The sequence below is a fragment of the Octodon degus genome, unplaced genomic scaffold, assembly GCF_000260255.1.
Source record: "Octodon degus isolate 3935 unplaced genomic scaffold, OctDeg1.0 scaffold00160, whole genome shotgun sequence".
Classification (NCBI taxonomy): Eukaryota; Metazoa; Chordata; class Mammalia; order Rodentia; family Octodontidae; genus Octodon; species Octodon degus.
The window spans coordinates 1814986-1826099 of record NW_004524736.1 but is presented as its reverse complement, the minus strand read 5'-3'; the positions used below and the strand labels follow the sequence as shown (position 1 = coordinate 1826099).

The following is an 11114-nucleotide window of genomic DNA, read 5'->3' as shown; positions in this document are numbered from 1 at the left end:
AAAAAAAAAGAATGTACCTGTTTCATGTTATGCCTTAGAAGTTTGATATTTAAACAGATAGTTTGGGTAAACCGAACTGCATATGTAGCAGGGTATTAGAAAGCTTCTCTTCTGGAGGGTTAACAATCTAAGTTTGCAGATCAAAAATTAGAGAAATTAAGGGCTACATGGTCAGACAACATTCTGGACCCAACTTTTCAAGGTCAGAGAAGACTCAGGACATAGGAGAACATATACTGTGACATCCTATAACTTAGTTGTGCCCAAAATTTTCTGATCAAGGAGATTATGAAGCCACAGACGATTATGATTAATGATGTATAGTGTACCTAAGAAGAGTCACATGGAAAGAAAACATTTCCCAGGCTTTCACAGAGAGCATATTGGTCAAGCAATGGCCATGATTCATCCACATAGCTGACACTGACAAAGGATCTGCAAACTGTAGTACAAGGTTACAGGATAAATCCTGAGGGTACTTGAATGACCTTATCACATACAAAATTTACATTTCTTTTTATATAGGTCTTGCTTTATCTTGGTCTCAACCATCTAGCAGAAAATTATAAAAATGAGGTATATAAAATAAAGCCATTTTAATATGCTGGGCTATGAAAGACTCAAGTCAACAATTTCTGCAGATAACCCACTAGTATTGTGGACTGCTGTACTGTGTTGAATTGTTTTGCTGAATTCACGCATCTATAGTAGTTAGATGCTAATGGAATACCCATCTCTGACAAGACTAAACAAAAAAAAGAGGACACAAAGGAAAGACCATTTTGTATTTGTATATACAGAACAGTTAGGATAAATATAAAGCTACTTTCACTTATTTCAATGAGAAGAAAAATTTGTACTAATAGTATTAGGACAGGATATCCTGTCTGCTTCTTGTACTATGGATAAACACTAAGAAGATAACAATTTACAACGTATTAATTATTGAAACTGTCCTATTAATCAGTTTGGAAACTGTGTCATTGCTATTTGTTTCTCAATAAAATAAATAAATAAATAAATAAATAAGTAAATAAATAAATAAATCTGCATTCATTTCAAGGTTAGAGTGAGGAGTGGACAGGTACTAAAGATGAAGGACAGCAAAAATTTTCTTGATGTCTTTCTTGAGACCATATGGCAGCATTAAAATTCCTTGCAGTCTTGTTAACCTGAACTTGGAGGTTAATAAAGATTTAATTCATTTATTTTTCGGTGTCCAATTTATTACCTTGTTTATGTCAAACATAAGAAGAAACTTTCACATATTAATACCCAAATTGTCATAGATGGCTTTTACCAAATTGAATTAGAGGCCTTCTATTCCAATTTTCTGTAGGACTTTGAACATAAATGAGTGTTGGACTTTGTCAAAGCCTTTTCTGCATCAATGGAGATGATCATGTGGTTTTTAGTTTTCACTCTATTGATATATGTATTACATTTATAGATTTTCAAATATTGAACCATTCTTGCATCCCTGGGATGAATCCTACCTGGTCATGGTATATGATCTTGTTGATGATTTGCTGTATTTTATTTGCTAGGATTTTATTGTGGATTTTTGCACCTATGTTCATGAGGTTGATTGGCTTGTGGTTGTCTTTTTTATTTCCATCTTTTTCTGGTTTTGGTATCAGTATAATGCTTGACTCCAGGAATGATTTTGTGAGAAATGTTTCCTTTTCTATTTCATTGAAGTGTTTGAGGATTATTGGGATTATATCTTCTGTAAATTCTTTTGTAGAATTTAGCTGTGAATCCATGAGGACCTGGGATTTTTTTTGTTGGTAGTTTTTAAATTACATTTTGAATTTCATTTGCCTGCTATCATGTTATTTTGAGTTCTTACATCTTCTTGACTCAGTTTTGGTAATTTCTTCCTTTCTAAGAATCTTCCCATTTGTTATGTGTCTTTGATTCTGTAAGAGTACAGATTCTCAAAAAAGCTAGTGATGATCTGTATTTCCATACTATCTATAGTAATTTCATCCTTTTCATTCCTTAATGCCTAAATTTGAATTTCTTCTTTCCACTTTTTGATGAGGTTAACTAGGGGCTTATCAATTTTATTTAATCTTTGAAAGAATCAGCTTTTTAATTTGTTAATTCTTTGTATTGTTTTCTTTGGCCCTATTGCTTTAATTTCTGTTCTAATCTTAATAATTTTCTCTCATCTTTGGTCTTTGTGTTTGGTTTGATCTTATTTTTCTAGAGATTTGAGGAACAGCAGTAAGGTTTTTATTTCTTCCTGTCCTGTTTCCCTAATTTGTTAGTTCACAGCTAAAATTTTCCTCTAAGAACTGCTTTCATTGCATCCCATAAATTCTAATAAATTCTGCTTGAATTTACATTGAATTGTAAATATTGTTTAATTTCTTGTTTAATTTCATTTGCAACCCTTTTGTTGCTGAGGAGAGTGTTGTTTAATTTCCATGTATTTATATTTTTGTGGTTTCTTTTGTCATTCATTTCCAGTTTCATTGAACTGTGGTCAGATAATATGCATGGGATAATATTTGCTTTCTTACATATACTTAATCATGACCTATGGACTATTATGTGGTCTATTTTATAAATTGACACACGTGTAGCTGAAAAAATTGTATATTTAGGTGTTGGGTGGAACACTCTACATGTCCACTAAGTGCACTTGTTTCAAGTTCTGCTTCAGTACTGCTATTTCTTTGCTAATGTTTTGTCTTCTTGACTTATCTTTTTGAGATAAGAGGGTGTTAAAGTCTCCTATTAAGATTGTGGTATTGGATATTAGATTTTTCATGTCAATTAAGATTTGTCTCATATAGTTGTGTGCTCCTGTGTTTCGTGTGTACATATTGAAAATATGGAATGCTTCATGAATTTGCATGTCATGTGTGCACAGGGGTCATGCTAATCTTCTCTGTATAGTTCTAATTTTAGAACATGTGTGCCAAAGTGATCACAGGGGTTTGAAATTTTGATAAAACATGACTATAATCAAACTCTGGTTTCTGTGCTCTGGCAAGTACTCATAGTGTTAAAATTTTGAATATTAATTCAAATAATCTTGTGTGTTTTAACACCTAATTTTATAGTGGGCAAGGTCACTATTACTGTAATTTAGAAGCCAAGTGAAGTTTATGCCTGAAAGGCAGACTAAGCTTGATTAGATATCATATGTATGTAAGTAAATATAATAAATACAAGGTAGAAATAAGCCTACTCCTTTTAAGTTATGTTTTAGTGACTCTGCATGCATATTGCCTTTCATATATCTATTATCATTTAATATCTACTAAAGCAAGGGTTGTTTACAATAAAGGCTTTATAGTATGATTTGAATTGAGCAAGGCACTTAAATTCCTCAAAGTGGAAAATGGAATTGATAGCATTTAGCCTTCAGGGATATTGTAAAAGTAAGCATAATGAGTGCTTGAAAGACGATGCAAATGTAGCTTCTTTAACATTTTCTGCAGGGCATGCATTTCACATGATGTAATGGTATTGAAAAACTATTCTAAGATTGCTGGAGTTGTGTTTAGTTACTCAGTTTTTATATTACACTGCATGTTTATTATATTTTCAAAATTTTATCTTAGACTTTAGTGCCTTTTAACCAAGATATTGAAAATATAGAGCAAAATTAACGAAGACAACCAACAGCTACAGCAATTATATTTCAATATAAAGTAATTTTAAGAAGAAAATATATCTTATTGTTACCTTGACTCATATAAATTTTCATTTGTACAGCAAGTACTTTAAATATTTCTCCAATCTAGAGCTATCATTGAATTTGATTTGTGAAGTTAGTTGCAGTGATACTATGTTACTCTGTCTGCACTAGGTATCTACACATATGATGTCTCTATAGTTAGAATTTAAAGATATCAGCACTAATCCAGTATACATGCATTCTCGTATTTTTTGTACCAGAACCAGAGAGAGAATACGGGGGCTTCTTATTGAGATACTATCTCAACCTCTTTTATTTAATTATTTTGTATGTTGAGATTTTGTCTCACTAAATTACTAAATTTCCCAGGCTGAGATTGATTTCGTGAACCTCCTACCTCAGGAGTGCTGCCATTACAGATTATAGACATGAACTGTGACACATTGCTTGGTTTTTCTCTCCCCCCCCCTTCTTTTTTCCTTTTTTCCCCTTTCCTTACTTTTCCTTTCCTTTTCTTTGCCTTCATTTTCATTTATTTTCTTTTTTGGAAGGTAGTGTTGCATAGACAGTTTTTAGTTGAACTAAATACATCTTTCCTGTGGATAATAAGATATATTTGTTAGAACACTGTGAGAACTTTGATAAGAATTTAAAAGAGCAGCAGTTGAGATTATAGGTCAAACCACATTCATTTGATTAACATCTTATTCACATCAACTGATGTAATCAGGGAGAAAGAGAAAACAGTTTAAGTATAATGGTTTCAAAAAATTTTACTGCATTTCTGTAACTTGTAAAAATTGTGCAATTTCCTAGACTTGCACTTTAACAATCTAATTATTTATTAATCTTAATATTCAAAATACAATCATTGTTTCTGTTTAGTTCTATTAAATAGCAAGTTATTGCCAAAGTAGGTTTTTCAAGTATTTAAGGAGAAATTCAATAATGTTGTTCTGTAAAACAATTTTTTACATTTCTATGTATCTTAAGTTACTAAAGTGCTATACACTTTTTAGTGTTATTTCAAGTGTGTATATTCATGACAGTGTTTCCTTAGAATCATTTTTAATATAATGGAAGAATCCTCCTCTGCACATATATAATTTTGATATATTAAAATATACAGGGCTCAAAGATAGCTTGGTGGCCTAAGGTATCTGCTCTGCAAGCACTAGAACCCCGATTCAATCCCCAGTACTGCATGTGATGCAGAGCACAGGTCCCCAGGTGCACTGTACTGGCCAGTGAAACCAGGTGTGGTGGTGCACACCTATAATCCCGGCACTGGGCAACTGAGACAGGAGGATCACTAATAGTCTGAGATGCATCATAGAGAGACCCTGTACTAAATAAATAAATAAATAAATAAATAAATAAATTTAAAAATATACAAAACTTTTTATCCAAAAAAGTACTTAACTTTATTGCTGAATATGGACTTTTGAGACTTTACTTGTTGTACATTAACAATCTATGGTTTGTGCTATGCATTTCCCTATTTTAATTTTCTATGTGAGAAATTCATGTAATAAAGCTAATAATTTTACTCAAAATATAAATTAGTATAAGTGATTGTTTAAAAATTAGAATCTAGCTGTGGGGGACTCAGGTCAATAATTTCTGACATTGCCAGTTAAACAGAAGACCCAATGCTATTATGGGCTACTGGACTCTTTTAGAATATTTTGCTGAGTTTACACACCTATAATATTCAACAATGGAACTTAAAAAATTGGGGTATAACTATGAATGTCCATTTTGTATCTGTGTATTCAAAGTGGTTGGGATAGATATATAGTTACATTCTCTTAATGAACAGAATGATTTTTTTTAATGGTGTTTGTAAGTAGGATCACAAGTCTGCATCTTGTATAGCAATTAACCACTAAGAAGAATATATACAGTGTATTATTTGTTGAAACTGTACTTTCAATTTGATTTGAAACTGTCTCATTGCTATATGTTTATCAATAAAACTTTGAAAAGAAAAAAAAGAAAAAGAAAAATTAGAATCTAACTCTTGCTGTTTTTGACATCAGTTCATTTTGATAGGAAAGATAACATGGTCATAGAGGCTGTAATAAAATGATAATGAAAAGTATATTGAGTATAGGAAGTCTTTAGAAAGCCCAGATTCTGACAAAAAAGAATTTCATCTTGCCTGAGTTTACTGTAAATAAGTAATACCCCAACAGTCTAAAGATTGTTTTTAGCTTATCTCTAAAGTTAAATACTCTCAATATAGCCCATAAACTACAGTGTGTTAGCTTATCTCTAAAATTGAATACTCTCAGTATAGTCCATAAAATATAGTGTTTGTCAGGTCACACTTTGTAAAATTTCATTTTCAGTAGACCAAGTCTTTGTTACAAGAACCTATGTTTTTCCAGTAGCCATTTTAACATATCAAAATTCTCTGTGGTTTAGTATTATAATATGTACTGTTTTTGTCTTTACTTACTAATTTGCCTCAAAACATCTTTTATCAGGAGGTACCACTCATTGTTACATAAACTTATGTTTCATTTAAGCAATATGTGTTAAGTGAATGAGTATTTTCTAGGAAGTTGCAGTGAGGCAGGAGAAGTAACACAGTAACAAATATATTAGAGAAAATTTGCTTTATGTGTAGCAAGAATATGTTAAATTTTAACATTTTTTATATTTTTCCTTGTCCATATTTTGTGTTTTGCTTGACAAACTGCCTATATTTAAGGTCCATTGGTGGTGTTATATATGGCCCACCATCCAGCCAATAAATATGTCCATCACCACACATACTTTTGTGGGGAAAAAATTGCTATTTGTTTAGCAAATATACTATTGTACTGTAACAATATATTATCATTATTATTAATTTAAGCCACTGTGTTATATATTAGGAGCAATAGAACTTATTTTTTAGTGAAAATGAACCCTATTCATTGGACTAATATTTTTTTCTTTCTGTGTTTGCTTAGTTCGTATAGACTAATGTCTTCTAGTTTTATCTATGTAGTAACCAATAGTGCAAATACATCGAAGGCTGAACAATATCCCATAGCATAAGTATGCCACATTATTTTAACCCATCCTTTGTCCAAGAGCATGGAGGTGGTTTTGAAATCTTAGTTATTAGGAGATCTGCAGTGGTGTGCACAGGAGTGAGGTACTGTTGGAATACTTTGTCTCTTAAGCGGTCTGTGTGTGTGTGTGTGTGTGTGTGTGTGTGTGTGTGTGTGTGTTAGAATTGGGTTTGCTAGTGTGGCAGTGGGAGATGATAGGAATCTTCTGAGAGTGGGGCCTACTGGGTAGACCTTGGATTATGGGATCCATACTCTCAGCAGAAAGCCCCCTGTCTAGAGTGAGTTCTTGTTAAACACACACCTGTTAAAGATCCTGATCCTGATCCTATAAGCTCTTTCTCTGGCTTTCTATTCAATATGCTTCCATTGACACACCTGCCATTGCTATTGCCTTGTACTGATAGAGTCCTTCATCAGTAGCAAGCCAATATCAGCCTTATTCCCAGAGCTTTTCAAGTTGTGAGCTAAATAAACCTTTTGTATTCATTAGTAATCTTCCTCAGGCATTGCTTTATGGAACACATATCTTTTGAGATATTGGTATTAGTAAAAATATTTAGGCAAACATTTTAGTGAATATTTTTGTTAAATATAAATGAACTAGATTTTTCCATATACACAAGACAAACAAAAAAGTCAACACATCTGTATACTGCCTACAAGAGACTAATATTAAGTACACTAGGTATTAGATGTTTTCAGTATGAACAGTTAATATCTGGGTTTAGTCTGCTAATATAGTATCATCTTGATTTGTTTTCACTGGCACAATCATCATTTTCTGAGTTAAATATCCTCAGAAGTCTTTATTTATTTAAAGTAGAGAGAATTTTCACTGACTTAGTGTCTTTCAACCTTGCTCCTGGGAAGACTGCTCAACAGGCCACTTCAGATCAGGTCTATCTTTGGAAGGTGTGAAGAGTGTGTCCTCCTGCACAGTTATTCCAGGGAAAACAAGTGCTAAAAATACATCTAGCCCTGGATCCAGTAAGCATTCGATACAGTTGTCTCCCAACACGCACCAATTCTGTAACCTGCATAAATTAAGACTCAAGGTTCATGTAAAGCTCAGATTGACTACTATACTCATAAGCTTTGTGTACCCTTAATTGACTGCTTCTGTCCTCATATACCACAATAGACAAATATTTCAAGACCCAATATAACTTTGGTACTTACTCATAATATGTATTTGGAAGTGACAATTATAGAACAAATATGCATTACATATTTCACAAACCCAGAAGAAAGTTGTTTCTTACCGCTTTCAATCCATTTTGCTCCAATATTGGTGAAATCAATTGCCAACCTTCCAGCTGCTCGAGCCAAAAATCTTAGTCTTTTTAATGTCCACTTTTCTTCCTTCCTACATATAAGCAGTCAAAGATATCATCACCATTCAGTAGTAAGATATCTCAAATCAATGTGGTTCTCTCTCATTTTTTATTGGTCTCAGTTTTGTCGTGTCTGTGAGATTATTGCTGGGCATTGGGCTTGCACTTTATACCTGTGGTACTGCCAGCCTCATAGTTGATGAAACTGTGCATGTGTTCTCACATGCAGGTGTGTGTTTATGTGATTGCATAGACATAGGTTTCAAATGTCCAGTTTTAAGTGAATTTGCAAAACATGCAAATTAGAATTTCTTTTAACAATTACATTTCTTTCCTGGCTTCCTCTTCCAAAGACACAGGCTTTCTTTGGTGGTGATGTGACAATTGTTCTTAGGGTGTCCTAATCCTGACTGAAAGTATTGGTTGCCAATTTCCATCCTTTGTAGTTATGATGCAGTTTTTTTCTCATAGTAAGATCAAGAGGAAAGAGAAAGTGTCTCATGTATATGCATATCACTACCAAAACAACACAAATTTGTCATAGTATAATTATAAAATAGTGATGGAACATTATCTAAATTTTAGAACCAGAGCTTTTTCTTTATTTAATACTTAAGGTTTAGATTCCAGATTCCCTAGTGAAGATAATAAGTCATTATGTTGGGATTATAGGTATTTCATTATGTGATTATTCTCCAATATAATGTGCATAATCCCTTACATTTTAAAAAAGGACATCAAGCACAATATGTAATTTTCTTCTTACAGCTATTTGAAGTGGAACATAAGGAATAGAATATTCAGAAAATGTAATTTGTGATCTAATATTTAAAAAAGCAGGAAAAAATAATGATTCTTTAGCTCTGAGAGCTAAAGGCTTTCTAACATAGGACATATACATTATATTTGCTTTTTACATGCCAAACCTGGGTAACTTGGAATTTTTCACTGGGGCTATAAGTATTTCCCATAGAGCACAGGAATTATATTGATTAATGAAGATAAAAAAGACTTGGGTTGATATCTCAGTTCTGATAACTACCATGTCTGAGGGAAAATGAAGGAACTAATGAAATAAAATAATTTTGTAAGTTAGAAATAGAGAAAGATTAGATGATAATGTCCCATTCTTCTTTCCTTAAAACAGACACCACCTTAGCTCACACACCCAATGCACTTAGGCCAAGCACTTTCACATAAAGCAATTATGCAAGCCTGTTTCAATTCTGTTCCCCACTACGTGACATAATCCTGTCCTCATTCCTGCAGATTTTGGGTTAGATAAAACATTATCAACTGTAGGTATGAGGTGGTATAGGGGAGAAAGATGAATATTGCTTACTATATTTTTTAAAAAGTAAGAGTTTGTCTCTGAGTTCACTAAATACTGAGGCCTGCAAGATATTTTCCTAACAGTAATGCATTTTTTTATGTGGAATAAGCCATAATTTCTTAGAATTTAAAATATACCTATGAATTATTTATTTTTATGCTCTAATCAACCATTCTTTAAAGTCAAAGTTTAGACGTATGATATAGGAGGAGCACTTTATTTTTTGTTGAAAACAATCTGAATTTTACATTATTTTCTCACCATATCTTATGGAATAAAATTCCGTATTCAGATTCATGCACAGAAACTTTGTGGCCAGTATGGAATTTCTTTTAGAAGAGATAGGCCAAAGATAATTGTTAAGTCTGTAGCAAAGAGAGAGATGAAATTGAAAAAAGTGTAAACAAATGTTTAGTATTGAATAATATACTTGGGGATGGGTAACAGTTTTATTTTAAAAGTGAATTGCTGTACTGTATGACCCAACATTAAAAATAATAGACTAAGTAACTTACTAAAATATATTTTATAGTCTTATACATTGGAACTGAATTTAAGAATATTCAACTCATTCCAGAACTCTCCAAATTAAGAGCATTTAGGGCTTCCAGATCTAAAACTTTCTATCACCTCATGGTATCTGAGTAAAGAGCTTTCTAACAAAAATGATTTCATTGTTTTTCTTTTGTTTTGAATTTAAACTAATTCTGGAAGCAGACACCTGGTTGTTTAAATCATACAGTGAATCTGTACTTTCATCTCGAGTCCTGACATGATCACTTCTTAGTTGAAATAATGTCAAAATGCAAATATGAAGATTTTAAACAGTGGTCTTCTCTTTTTAATAATATTCTCTCTCCACAAGATAATCTTCTTCAATTGTCAACAGGCTTTATGTCAGCTTTCAGTTTAGTGGCTAATCTTCACTCATCTTTATTTTCCTTCTAATGATTTTATGTAAATATTCAGCTGCCATCTCTGTTTCTAAATCTTATAGTTGTGCTACTGATATCTTAGAAATCACATACATGTTTCTAATCTTATAGAAACTTTTTAAGGTCATAGTTTTCATATGTGGGTAATAAACAGCTATAAAGACCATCAATTGAAAAATACAAGGATATTAATAAAACGAGGGTTTTCCCCTTCCTTAGGAAATTGAAATTATTGTGTTTTTATATTATTCCTTCTGTATTTGTCTAAGTCTCTCAAATTATATCCTTTTCATCTGCTTATAAATTATTAGAGCATCTGCAATTGACATAATTTTGTATAACAATGTATCTTATAATTAATTCATCTAGATTATCATTGAATACCTGTAATGTAGTCAAACATAAATATTATAAAGTTGTGTCTGGGACAGTCTTTCATAGTTATAGATTAAAAGTCAAAATACTTGTTTATATTTAGTAGATTTTATCTTGTCTAGTGCCTACATAATTAACATTTCTACAACTTCCCCTCAATTTTCAACCTATACCTTTTTTATACCAAAATAAGAATTGATGTGCAAATATTTCACACACTTTGAATCTTCTACTTTTTTCCATATCTTCAATTGCAAAAAATAGTTAATTATTTTATTGGATTTGATAGAAAGTAGATTTTGTTGGCTCATTTGTAAACATCTGTTCTTATTTTTAAGAATGAAAATGTCAGCTTTGAAAGGATATCTATAAGTATTTCCAACAGTATCATTCTTCATCTGAGGATTGCAT

General features: G+C 32.0%; 1 non-coding gene across 1 annotated transcript; it reads right to left on the bottom strand.

Annotated features, from left to right (window-relative positions):
* Positions 1–2839: 2839 nt before the first annotated feature.
* On the bottom strand, positions 2840–2945 carry LOC111813034. The gene has a single exon (XR_002818380.1). It is a non-coding gene; the product is annotated as a U6 spliceosomal RNA (small nuclear RNA).
* Positions 2946–11114: the final 8169 nt, after the last annotated feature.